This window comes from Tamandua tetradactyla, chromosome 13, assembly GCF_023851605.1.
Source record: "Tamandua tetradactyla isolate mTamTet1 chromosome 13, mTamTet1.pri, whole genome shotgun sequence".
Lineage (NCBI taxonomy): Eukaryota > Metazoa > Chordata > Mammalia > Pilosa > Myrmecophagidae > Tamandua > Tamandua tetradactyla.
Window position 1 is genome coordinate 54,866,365 of NC_135339.1, and position 14,455 is coordinate 54,880,819.

The 14,455-nt window shown below is 33.9% G+C and overlaps 1 protein-coding gene across 9 annotated transcripts in view; it reads left to right on the forward strand.

Moving 5' to 3' along the window:
• The window catches only part of LOC143654020 (uncharacterized), a 549,535-nt gene that overhangs the window by 217,764 nt on the left and 317,316 nt on the right, over positions 1 to 14,455 (forward strand). The window contains exon 1 of one of the 9 annotated variants that reach the window (XR_013161638.1): positions 11,284 to 11,410. The exons of the other annotated variants lie outside the window; for them this stretch is intronic. The gene's annotated coding sequence lies outside the window, so the exon portion shown is untranslated. Of the gene's footprint in view, positions 1 to 11,283; positions 11,411 to 14,455 lie in introns of those variants that run through there. 9 annotated transcript variants of the gene reach the window in all.

Here is a 14,455-nt window from a genome sequence, read left to right on the forward strand (position 1 = left end):
GAAGCAGTTTTTTATTGTTAGTAACATTTTAATCTCGCAGGGAAGCAGTTTTTTATTGTTAAACATTAAATGAATCAGCATACACAAAAGGGCCAACTCCTGTAAGATAAATGACTGAGAGGGATTTGATTACTCCTAGAGTGTAATTGGGTGCTGGTAATTAATGGCTGAAGAATAAAGAGAAAAACAAGACATTATTTAAAGTTGAAGCTTGTGCTCTGGGTGAAGAAGGGGCAGATAAGTGAGAATTCAAAGATGTACAGACAGTTTTTTTCAGTGAGGCTGTATCTGGGGATGACTTACTGGGAGAATTTTTTCTTTTGCCATGAGTGATAAGAAGTCACAGAAAGACTGCTGGTAGGAGTATAAACTGGTGCATTTTATTTGGACCCTTCTTTTTTTGTTGTTGTTCATCTCTTCCCAGTCCCTCTTGAACACATTCTAATCAGATTTTTTTAATCATCTTCTTAGTCTATGTACCAGCAGCACTTGACACAGTTGTTCATTTCCTCCTTCTAAAACACCTTTACTTCTTGGCTTCCAGCACATACTCTGGTTCTCCTTCAAATTCACTGACTGTTCCCTGTCCAGTCTCCTCCACTGTTTCTTCCTTAACTCCCTGACCTTGCTTAGATACAGAATAAGGGAGATCAACAGTTCATGACAGAAAGATGTGATGTGTGTAGTGTTTTTTTTTTTTCTTTGAGGTATCTCAATGATTTTAAATGTTAGATGAGGGATCTCATAGGCAAAATATTGTTGGGAACTATTCTATATAGTTTTTTCCATCTGTTAGAGGAGTTACACATACGTTTTGGAGAGTTGGTAGACATACTTTTAGTCATACTTTTGAAGAGGCAGGCCTAATGATGGATATGCTTTTGCAATCTTAGGACAATGAACTTAGCCCACAAATATATTTTTTTAAAACTCATTCCAAAGGTGATCTCATTCAGCCAAATGGCTTATGTATTATCTATACACAGATGATCCCCATATTTTTATCTACAATCTAGCCTAAATTCAAAAGTCCCTTTATATAAATTCCAAATCCTATATCCATTTACCTAATTGATTTTTCCACCCAGATAGATGTCACAAATTCATGTTTGAAACCAAACTCTTGATTTCCACTGGCCTCCTATCGAGTCCTCCCACCAACTTCTCCATGTTAGTAAATGGCAATTTCATCCTTCAAAAATTTTACAGTCAACCTTAACTTCTGTCTTTCACCATATTTGAATTCTGAACAATTACCCAGTTTTTGCATATATACCTAGTTATTCTGAGTCAAATTCATGTCATCGATAGCATATGATCAGGGTGCTGGGAGGAGTAAATGATATGATGCATTTAAAGCACTTAGCACAGTGCCTGGCATATTGTAGCTGCTCAGTGACTACCCACGGTTGCAGATTACTCACATGCCAGTAACCAGCCATCTCCCAATAGCCTGCTGAAGTCTACAGAAGGGTCTTAGAAATGTAAATGACTTTCTCTGTACAATAATTACCAATTCTGAGAGGAAATCACCTTAAATTCTATATCCTCCTGGAAATTGGTCAGTAATTTTCTCTCCCTAAATGGAAGGCACTATATTCTGAGGACTCTAATAAAGGATGATTTACAACCCCACTATATTAGTTTTTAGGGCAGAGGTAAGGTACAAGTTGTAAAACAGTTGTATTGCCAAACACTTCCAACACCAGCTGGCCTTGGGAGTTCATTGTATGTGAGGGAACAAAAAAAACCAATTTGAGGTCTGGCCTTGTGGGCCAAAGACTTCTCACAGCCAATCCCTTTGATCGATTGTTAAGGCTCCACATATCCTGCTTGATTAAATGAGTGCATTCGGTACAATTGGCTAGAGGTTGAGACATTTGTATGGAAGGATGCAGATGATATATTTGTCTTTTTTTTGTTGTTTCTCTGACATCGTTTCCTCTGTTTTGGTGAAGCTCTTTATGTTGCCACTTCATTTGGACTCTTTATTTAATTATTTGCTCAGGCTGCATTCCCAGCAGGATTTTGACCCTTGACTCCTGAGACATGCAGTCAATAGTATCTGGAGCAATTCAGATCTTAATATTCTTTTACTTCCCTCTGTTGATAAACGTTCAGTGCACAGTATAGGTTCCTGTTAAGTCAACCAGCCTAAGGAATTTCTGTGCCCTATTTGGGACAAAATGAATTCCACTCTCATGTCGCTGAGTTTTACCATCTGAAGCCCTCAGAACCAATCTAATACCTATTCTGTAAAGCTTCAGATGTTCACCATATCAAATCTCCCTAACATCTTCTCCAGAATTTACATCTCTTATTTTAAAAGCTGTTTTCTTATAATCTCATTTTCTTTGTATAACATTCATCACCTGGTCACCGCTTTGCAAATATCCTTCTGAATGGAGTTCAACATTCCAGGTATTGTTTAATCTGTGCAGAGTACCATGGAATTATTTATTTCCTTGATTGCAAATTTCTTAACCTAGCTTTGGTTTAAAATTGCATTAATTTTCTTATCAATTGTTGCACATTGTTGCTCATAGTAAGCCTTGTATTCATCCAAACCACTACATCTTTTTTTCGGGAATTATTGTTACAGATGGTTTTCCTCATACTGTGTTTGGGCAATTTAATTTTTGAAATAGAATTGAGAACCTTTCCTTTTGTTAACTCGGATTCATCATTCCAGTCAATTAAGGTCATTTTGAAATCATTTGTCATCCAATAGCAATTTTCAGTCTTTTATTTCAGAACAATTAGCCAGGAAGACACATTTATATAAGTAAGTGTCTTCTTTCTGCCTTTAATGCAATCATTTAAATTTCCACTCAAAAAAAAATTGAAATGCAAGTAAATGAGAACATTATTTGTTAATTTAAGTGAAATAAATTCTCAAACTCTTCGTTAAATAAACTTGGTAGTCATTTTATCTTATCTCCATGCAGCTAGAGGAAGAAAGATGAGCCTAGACTCATTCTCACCCACTAACAAGAATTAATAAATGTTTATGCATTCCAGAAAATAAAACATCGATTTAAATGTTATCAGGACAAGGCAGCAAGTACATCACTATGTAATGTAACCAGGCTGAAGATCTTCATTGGTTATATCAGGACTGCTCTTCAGTATTCACTACCCTGATTTAATCATGCCCCAGGGAGGCTCACCTGTATGAACTGCATCAAGGGCACTTTGCCCTTTGTTTTTTAGTTAGGTACAACCAATAAGGCTCATCAGCAAGAAACTAGTGCTATATACAAATAAAAGTGAGAACAGGGTATTTATTCTTCTGGCATACTCTCCACTGAAATGCTGAGGGCTGTCTATACCCTCTACTGAAGATCATACCTTTCTCTCTCCAGGTTGCAGTTATACCTCCCTCCCTGGCCCCTTCAAATGCCCTGCTATTATTTGCCATGGTACACTACAGCATCTCTCTTGGATTTCCCTCAACCTTGACAATGCCTTTGTAAATAGTCTCATCATTAATTCTCCTCCATTAGCCCCTCTGATTATGCCATCTGTTTCCTGCCTAGACCCTGAATGACATGGTAATCAATCAGAATTACAGATATTTAGAGATTGAAGCTAGCTTTTCTGAGATGTAGGTGTGTTTTTTTTATACCTGGTATGCCCCCACCACTATTTGTTATGGAATAACTCAGATCTCCCAGTATTTTTCACTGGTCAACTGTTGAAAACCCTTTACCCATCAGCAAGTTCCAACCTCATCTGTCCTTCACTTTATGTGTACTAACTTATAAATACTAATGAAAATATGGGCACTGGATCATTTGTCTATAGTCAGTCACCTGTAAGATGTCCAGCTGATCGTGAGGATGTGTTTTTAGATTTTTATAAAAATGGAAGAAAAAACTTGAAATTCCTAGAATTACAGATTTTTGAAAAAAAAATTAACTCTAGAGGTCCATGGGCAACCAGTGTAAGAAAACACTGGCACAGTGAGTAAGCTCTTGAACTATGAAAAATTGTCAGTAGTCAAATCCCAATTAAGTTATTTCTGACTATGTAAAGTCAGATAACTTGCCTAAGCTTCCTGAATTTCAGTTTCCTTAACCACTTCACTGTTAGGTGGATTACATAAGATTTTGCATAAATAATCTCAGCTCAAGTCTGGCATTTTGACAGCACTCAACAAATGTTTATTAAAAAAAAGAAAAATATCAGTATAGTAAGATGAGATCAACTACCCATTTGTAATAAAAAATGACATTGGTCTTTGGTTTCCTCATTGATGGTTTATGATGAACTAATGATACTGGCTCTCCTTGAAAATTTTAGAAATTCCAAAATCTGCATGTACAAAATTATCAACTAGGTATCAGGCTGATCATTAAGTACAGTGCTCAGCAAATTCTAAAAATCTGCTAATTTTTGTTTATAAATATACAATCTTGGTTTGCTAAACTTAATTTTTTAGAAGTAAGTGCATGGATTTGCCTAGCATTCTAAAGTGAGAACTAGAATTTTTCAGTCTGCTGTCAATGAGGACACTAGTGGAGTATGGTCTAAGCTTTAGGCATCATTGCACTGAGACCACCTTCTGCACTAAATTTCTGTTAATTTACTTAAGGTGTTTAATTACCTCCTTCTAGACCAGCCCCTAAGCACATTTTGGGGGGAAAGAAGAACAAGATTTTGGTTCAGCATCTAACTTGCTTTAAATATCTTCTTTGATGCATGGGAGACACATTTATATAAACTCAAGGGCTCAGCTCCAAAGTTAGGGATGGAATATAAGAGCTGGAAGTAAATCATTCTTTTACAGAAAACTAAAGTCTGCCTCAGAATCCTCTCTTGGCCTTCATTCTCTCCAGGAATTCTGTTTGCATACTGTCCTTTCCTCAATTTGGTGGCCATGAGAGTGTATGTGACAAACCTCTCACTACTAGGACCCTAATTAACTAGGGCCAATCTGTAGCCTCTGAATTCACAGCAGCATTTGCCCCTTTTTTCCCATAGGTCACTCCCTGCCAACAACTGGTCTAGGCAGCTGTAAGAGCTCAGGCCTGTTCCTGGGACTGCCTACCTCCTCTGTTAGCTGGATTTTAGCTTGGGATTCCCCAGTGGCCTTGCTGAACCTAGACTGCATGATAATCTAGATGCTTCCACCCATTTCCTTCTCTGCTTAAGAGAGACTCAAAGCAAGACTCGCAAAATGGTTTGATGCCTCTCCCAGCTCCTCCCCCCTTTTCTGTCACAGGCATTTCTCCTAGTAACAGTCCGTTCATGTGTAATCCATTTTGGCACTGTTTGATGGAGAACCAGGCTTAGACACCATGATTGCCTGGAGCAGGACTTGAATCTCTTTCAGCCAAGCCCTTCAGATTAAGATCTTGTCCCTTTTTATTTTTCTCCTTTGTATCTAAATTTAAGCAAATATTACCAACTATCACAGTAGATAATCTTGCAATAGTGGTAAAAGCCATTCAAACTCTAACATGTATTTGAACATGTCTTTATCTGATCTTAACGTTTCCTTTAATAGCTTATTCTGACTTTGTTCTTATATATAGATTATCACTTACTTTTAAATTCATATAAGTGTATTAGAAATACATATATATATTTAACCCGTTATATTAAATTGTTAATCTTTCCCCCAAATAGCTTTTAAATATTTATAAAAGATAAAAGATGATTTTGTTAAATTATATGATTGCTATCAAAGACAGCATGAACTATTTTAAAGAAAATCAGAAGTCATAGTTTTTAAGCAGTCTGTTACCAGATACTGAATTAAGAATGCTATAAACTAAGAATCTGGTTAACGATGCAAAAAAGATTTAATATAAAAATTGAATTACATGAAAATTGTTCCTAAAATGACTGAAAAACTAGAACTGTAATGCTAATAAAAATGAATAAAACCATGTCAAAAATTTGCTGTCTGTCACACATTGTAAGGGTGAAAAGGCCTAGTCTTATTATCCTGAATTCATTTATTTAATTAATTTACCTGGGTGATTTTTTTGGAGTTTTTTTTCCTTCTTTTTTTTTTCACTCCAACTTGGATTCTGTTTAGATCTGTTTTTATCTTTACAGTGATATTATTCTCAATTTGTTCGAGCCATGTTTGTCACAGTTGATAAATCAAATTGATCCCATCTGCTGTCTATCTTTCAAGGCATCTTCACAATTTTTTTTATTCTGTTATTTTTTATTTATTTGTATCTACAAGCATATGTCATTATCTATGTATCTATCATATATATATCATCTATATCTATACCTATACCATCCATCTCGATCTGTGTATCTCTATATATCTATATATGAATAGATATATATGAATATGTATGTATATGTATCTTTTCTCCCACTTAAGGAAATAGTGGAGCAGGTATTCAGTCCACAATATTGATTTATTCATGAGATTATTTAACATATGAAGGAACTGAGGCATATAGAATTGGCTAGATTTTCTGTGGCAACTTAGTACCATTTTACCCACTTCTTTTCTCTTCCCCATGTAGTAGAGACTGAAAGTCTGGGTACTACATTGCCCAGAATTACTTCTGGCAAGGTGTACTATATTAGATTCTGCCAATGAAAGAGACTTAGAAGTAGAGAAGAAGCCGCTTTTACTCCTGAAGCAATGGCACAGAACTGCAGAAGTGGCTGATGTGAGGTTTGATGAGTGATTTCCTTCTGCTAGCCCCAGTGGCAATTTCCTGTGGTTCTTATTCTTCCTAGTTTTTGAACACTAGCAATGACTTCCCTGCCTCTGGCTTTACCAGTCATCCCAATGGTTTTGTAACTTTCCAATCTTCTGTATTAAATCCTTTGTGTTTTAAATCCTTCAAGGAATTTCCTGATCAAACTGACAGACATGTAGAGTTTGAATGACTTTCTCAAGGTCCCACATCTAATCAGGATTTGAACCCAGATCTGTCCCACTTTTGAGCAGTGAGCTCTAAATCTCTTTTCTAGACTTATTTTAGGATACTCTAGGTCCCTCAATGGTAAACAGTATATTTGGAGTTGTATAGGGAGATGAGTATATATAGCATCACTATATATATATATATATATATATATATATATACATATAGTGATACTTCATAACACTTTGAGCATCCTTAGGCTCATTTGTGGAAGTGTAGGATAAAATTTAAAATACTACTACCAGGGAACAGGAAAGAGAAATGACTTAAAGATTAGGGTTACCCCTTTCATTATTTTTCATAGATGTGGATTAGTTGAAGAGGGAAGATAGTAGAGACTAGCAAGAAGGAAAAACAAGAAATTTATTTGGGATGGTATGAGTTATTAATCATAGCCAGCCATCCCTATATTTGTGTGTGTATGAGCATTTTTTAAATACTGTGAATATTCAAAGTCTAATCATTGTCAGTATTTGTCATATAACATGAATTTTTTCCAGAAAGAACTGATATATATTGTCTTTATTTTAACTCAGGAAGAATAAATAACAAATCACACTATTGTTATTACCCATAAAGACTTACCATCATTCTATAACAGCTAACAAATTTAGAAGCATGCTTATTTGGTCATTATATTGTTGACATTTCAGAGGGAGTCTGTTTTATTTTCTTGTAAATAATTAGTTCTGTAACAATGATTTTCTTTTTTAATTATCAATGTGTTTTTAAAATTTTTGAAAGTACAGAGAAAGAAAGTTGGGTTAACAATGAAGGGATTTATTTAATTACAAAATAGAGGCCTAATGAATTGCTCTGAAAATTTATGACTAGACAAAATATGAAGTGCAAAGGAAAGCATCTAGGAAAAGTACTTATGTTGCTATGGGGACAGGATTCAGAGATGACCTTAAAAAGAGAATTCATTTACTTGGATGCTTCTTTTGAGCTTTTTTACTCAGTTAATAAATGACCAAATGCTATTTATGTTTGATAAAAATAAATAGCGTATTGAAAATAGTATTCTGGTATTTATAATATTCTCCATGATGGGTCAGATAAAAATCACACACATACAACTTTTTTCAAACAATTTATGGACTTCCATTTCCTATAATGATGGGCCTGGTTTTCAGTCTCGCTCCGCATCCCCTTGCCCTCCTCCCATATACAAAAAAAAAAATGTTAAAATATTTTTTAAAATATTATTAAGATCACTTAAAAAGCTGACAAAATGACGAAGAATTACCTGGATAAAATAAAAGGAACAATGAAAACCCAGAGAGGTAAACTGATAATCAAAGCTGCTCTTTCCCAGAAGGAACACGCCAAACGATCTTAATTTTGATCTAGACAAGCGCCAAAGGGTGAAGAGAACAGAAATCAAATTGCAGGACTATATAGAACAGAATAAGAGTGGACTGGAAATAAGTCTGGCTCCCACCCAACCCCAGGTCTAAAAGGGTTGTCTTGTAATTGAATGGATCAAAGGAGAAATTCTTGAAAATTATGGCCATGTACTTACCCTTGCCTAGATTTGCAGGCCAGATTCCTATCTTCTGATTAGTTCAGAAATCCTCAAGCTGTGAATTTACTGTGGTAAATCTTAGATGCAGACACAAATGGCAAATTAGTAAACATTGATTATAAAGCATGTATGTCTCTATATTTAAATAAAAGGCCAGAAAACACCTACAAGGAACATTAAACAATAAAAGGCGACTTAATTGATTTGAAAAACAACCAACTAGAACTTCCATAAATTAAAATCACATTAAGTAAAATGAAAACTGAGTATATATTTAACAGTAAATTAGATACAATCTAAGAAAGACTAAATAAACTAAAAGATAAATGAGCAGAAATTGTTGAATATGTAATACTGAAAGACTAAAAGATGAAGAATATAGAAAAGAAGCTATAAAGCATGAAGACAGAATAAGAAGTTCTAATTATTTAATTGGCATTCTAGAAGGTGAGAAAAAAGAGACTATGGCAGAGGAATTTTATTTTTTAATTCGAATTTAGAATTTATTTATAAATTTTCTGCCATTGTGAAAAGAGATGAATTGCCTAATCCATCCATGTTGTCTGTGTATATCTATTTGTTCTTTCTAAGACACTCCGATATGATTTCTTTTTATAATTTATAGTAGAACATAGCACTACCCGCTTCCCAGAGTGTGCCCATGCAAAAACAACAACAACAAAAACCCAGAAACATAGCACTACCATAATACTAATCTTACAAATTGAAACAATGGCTAAACTATTTTTAAATTACTGGTTTGATTATCTGAACTAACAAATATTTAATAAACTTAACTACTGAATTTAATATTTAAAACATTAAATTATAATCATTAGCTTATCAAAATATACAAACTCAAAAGAGGCACTAGAACTATTTCACTTGATGCCTTTACTGAATTAAAACATTCTTCCTGTTAAAAAGAGTAAACAAATAGTAGGTTAATTGCAGTTGAACGTACAATTAGCCTTTGCTGTTTATCGATCCACTGAATTAACAAGCATCACGTTTGTTTCTTCCCCTGATTAATAAAAGCTGTAAATATTTAAAAAAGAAGCTGAAGTTACTAAATTAATTGGCCATAGTTATCTAAAATAATTAAACTATTGTCTTTGCTTCAAATAAAAAGATTGGGAAATTAATTAAAAAATTATATAGCACAGGAGATAGACTCATTTCTATGCCAACATTTTATTGAATACATGCAATAGAATCTTAAAACAGGTGGTGTTTTGAAAAATGATTACTCATGGGAAATCTCTTATCTGGTGTACAGAATGTCTGGAATATATCCACTTCTATGATGTTAAAGACCATAGCTTCTGAGTCATAAAATTGGAAGGAACTGAGATGTCATTTTGTTTAATCTTCAGAAAATAACTGTCTCCAAAATACCTGAAAGGGTTTTATTCATCCTCAAAAAAAAAATGTTCCTGTAACTTAGTATGACAAAACAATTCTATACCTTTTTTATTTACCTGCACTTATCTGCTGATCTGTGTCTTTTGTTATAGTAGTTGTTTTAAAACAACTTTATTGAGATATAATTGACTATAATAAACTTTATGTACTAAAGTTTATGATTTGATTAAGTTTAGCACATGTACACACATAAAACTATCATTATAACCATGATATCAACATTTCCTTCACCTTGAAAAATATGCTCCTTTGTAATCTGACCTTCCCTCTACTCTGGTGTCCAGGCAACCAATGATCTGATTTTTGACACTATGATAAGTTCTCATTTTCTAGAACTTTATAAAAATGTAGTAATTTTTTATTCATATCTATTGTTATATATATATATATATGAGTAGTCCATTAATTTTATTACAGTGATATTCCATTGTACCACAGTTTGCTTAATCATTTACCTGTTGTGAACATTTGAATTATTATGAAATTCAGTAATTTTTGGCTATTATGAACAACTTCTATGAATATTTACACAGTTTTGCATGGGTATATGCTTTCATTTCTCTTAGGTAGAGAGCAAGAAGTGAAACAGTTGTTCATATTGTATGCTTATATTTCATTTCAAAGAAACTGTCAAATTGTTTTTTAAAGTTTATATCATTTTATATTCCCACCACCTGTGTATGAGAGTTCTAGTTGCTCCATTAATCCTTTTTATTTTAGACCCTTTGATGAGTTTGCAGGCACATTTAATTGTGGTTTTCATTTGAATTTCCCTGATGACTAATGATGTTGAGCATTTTTCATGTACATATTGGCTATTAATATATCTTTGATGGTGAAGTATATGCTCAAATCATTTGCATCTTTTTATTGGTTTGTTTTCTTATTATGAAGCTTTAAGCACTCTTCATATATTCTAGATACATATCCTCTGATAATGCAATATACAATAATGCATTGTGAATATTTTCAGAAGAAATTTTCAAGGAGGTAATTGCTGAAACTCTTCCTAAAACTGCTGAAACACACAATCTACCTCTTCAAGAAGCCAGATGTATAGCAAATAGAATGAATAAGCAGAAATCTAAAACTCAGAAGCATGATAATGAAACTGTTGAACAACAGAGACTAAAGAGAAGTCTTAAAATTTTCCAGCAGACAGACAGTTGATTTCAAAGGGATAGAATTTTCTTAACAGCAACAATGCATGGCAGACAATAAGTAAAATTATGTCTTTGCATAATTATTACTTTACATCTGTCCATTCCTTCTTGCATCTCAAACCTTCCCTTCTATTTGATGTGCATATTTTATCTTTTCTTTTGGTGAACTTCTGATGAACACTTGTTTTGCTTGCCTGAAAATGTCATTTTGTCATCAATATTTGTTTCAGCTTGCTAAAACTGCCAGAATGCAGTATACCAGAAATGGGTTGGCTTTTACAATATATACTGTATTTATACAGTTCTTCGGCCATGAAAATGTCCAACTCCAGGCATCAATAGAATACCTTCTCTGCGGAAAGGCTGCCAGCATCTGTCATATGGTAAGTTGCATGGCTGGCATCTACTGATCCTTCTCTCTAGGATTTCATTGCTTTCAACTTCTGGTTCCAATGGCTTCCTCTCTTAACTTCTGTAGGTCCTCTCTTAGCTTCTCCTGGGCTTTTCTCTCTGAGCTTCTCTTAATTTCATCTCTTATAAAGGACTCCAGTAAAAGGATTAAGACCCACCTTGATTGGGGTGGACATGCCCCTAATAGAAATAACCTAAGTAGAAGTTTCCACCTACAATAGGTCTGCACCCACAGGAATGGATTAAAAGGATCCATGTTCTGGGATATATAACAGCTTCCAATTAGCACAATATTGAAATGTATTTCTCCTAGGCTTAGAATTCTAGGCTATTACCTATTCCCTTTCAGCCGATTTAAGATAATGTTGTACTGTCTTCTGACTTCTGTTTTTGCTGATGAGAAGTTACTTTACAGTCTAATTACTGCTCCTTTGAAAATAATCTCTCTTTTATCTCTCGTTTCTTTTTAAGTTCTTCAATTTGTTAAGATTCTGCAGTTTCACTATAACGTGTTTACCATAATATAGATTTCTTTTAATCTGTCTTGCTCTGGATTCCTCTGGCTTCTTAAATCTGTACTTTGGACTTTCATTCGTTCTGGAAAAGTCTCAACTGTTGTTTCTGCAAATATTGCCTCTACTCCATTCGCTGTCTCCTTACATTCTGGAACTCTGATAAAATAAATGTTAGACTGCTTCCCTTAGTCCTCCATGTCTCTTAAACTTGCTTTCTTATTTGCTCAGTTTTATGTTCCTCTGTTTCATTCTTTTTAATTCATTCTAATCTATTTTCCTGGTAACTAATTCTTTCCTAAACTCCATCTAATCTGTTGATAAACACCACCATAGACTTTTCAATTTCAACTAATGTGTTTAAAATTTGTAGGCATTCTATTTGGTTATTTTTCAAATCTGTTAGGTTACTTTTTATAGTTTCCTGTTCTCTGAAGATGTTTTCAAGTTTTTATTTTTTCAATATTTTAAACACAGTTGATTTATACTCTAATTCCTCCTAATTCCAATTCCAAAAATCTTTGTGTGGGTCAGTTTCTGCTGTCTTTTGTTTTTGCTGATGCTTGCTTGATGTGCAAGTTTCTGTGTCTTCAACAGTGATTTACTCTTTGTCCTTGAAAATTTGTTTGAAAAGCTACTCTGAGGTCTAGTATGAGGATTTATTCTTCCAGACAGAATTAATTTTTATGTCTAGCAGGTGTTGGGGGCAATAATAGTGTGAGATCATTTTTTATTACACTATTTGAGGAATTTTTTTTTTGATCACCAAAGCTTTATAATTTGTAGATGCAAATGTGCCTGATAGCTAGCTTATGGCTATTTTTTTTTCTCCTTCTCTATAGTGCACCTTTCCTTGCAATTCCCTTTGAGGGTGGGGTATAAGAGTAGCAGGGGCATGTATTTATTTCTGGTTTATACTTGACTGAGGGATTAGCCATCTGAGGTTCCACCTCAATCACAGGAGTTCTCATACTGGTCTTACCAGAGGCAAGCTCTGGGTTTTAACTTCTTTCTTTTTGGCTGTATAAAATTGTCAAATCATGAATTTAATTTTGACAGGATTGTAAATAACTCTTGCGGCAAAAGCAGCTTCAACACTCCACTCACATTTATACTTTCATGCTTTTCCTTAGATTTGACCTACTAGTGTCTGTTTTTTTCAACTTTTCTATTCTCTTGGGGAATTTTTAAAACTACATTTTATCAATTGTTCTCAGTTTTTCTTAGCAAGAGTATTGGTCTAATTAGCTAGCCTGCCATTTTCTCCAAACTGGGACTTCTTATTCAAAGTTTTTGTTTATGGTTCCAATAAAGAAATTTCACTTTTTCAATTGAATGGTTTTATTGAATTCATTTGTTCTATTCTATTTAGTCTTTGAATTTTAATCAACTGAAAACTACAAAGTCTATTTTTAATGAATGAGGCACTTTACTTTCTTTGAGATTAAAATTTCTTGCCCTTTTTTGGCTTATATTTGATAGATTTATCTACTCTTGCTACTACAGTAAAGTATTTATGAATTAACACAGGAATCTACATATTTTTCTTTAGCTGGATTATCATTCAATTTTTTTTTCATTTCAAGCAAATCTTACTGTGATCAAGTAAATGACACTGGAAATGGTTATCAACTTACAGGATAGTTTGTAGTCAGTAAGAAAATGCTCTAATTTCTTTCAATAAGGGGGAAAAATTGAAACATGTGTTACCCTCTCCTAATCAGATTTTTTCTTTTATTTAAAAGCAAATCAGTCATATTTGGGTGAAGGATTCAGGACCTCTCCTTCCTTATATTAACATACCCTCATCTAAAGTTTAATACCTAACGTGGTTTCAGCTTGCTTTTAATGAAGCTGTCCCAGAGAACCATTTCTGAATTATCAGAATACATAGTTCTAGGGCTCGAGGCTTTAGTTCCAGCTCCGTCACTAGTCACCATTTTTCTGAGCCTCAATGGACTCATCTAAGAAAGACAGATTTAATGGGGCAGTTTGTGATTAACAGGGTCTGTTAAATATTACTCAACTGCATCCTAGATATCATGAATCGGTATCCCTGGGGTTGAGTCCTGGGGGTAAAGAAAAAATATAAATGAATTATATGTATATAATGCATATAATAGACACTTGAATTTCCATACTTTTATGAGGTCCTTTTATGTTCAAGGACTATCTCACTTATTCCTTAATTTGGTCCTTACAACAAGCTAGAAGGTTGGTATCAACATCCCCATTTCACCAAGTCTCATTGAATCTCAGAGAAGTTGTGACTTGCTTGAGGTCACACCACTAGAAATAGAAAGAATAGTGACTCAAGGCCAAGTTTTCTGTCTTCTGGTGACACCAGAGCTGTATCATATATATTAAGATTTTTTATCAGAAAGATTTGAATAAAGGAAAAAAATATATATTGTGAAATAATTATTTGCAAGTTTATCAAAATAATATTTTAAACACATTGTGATAAAATAGTATACTCCCCTGAAACAAATATTACCATTCATG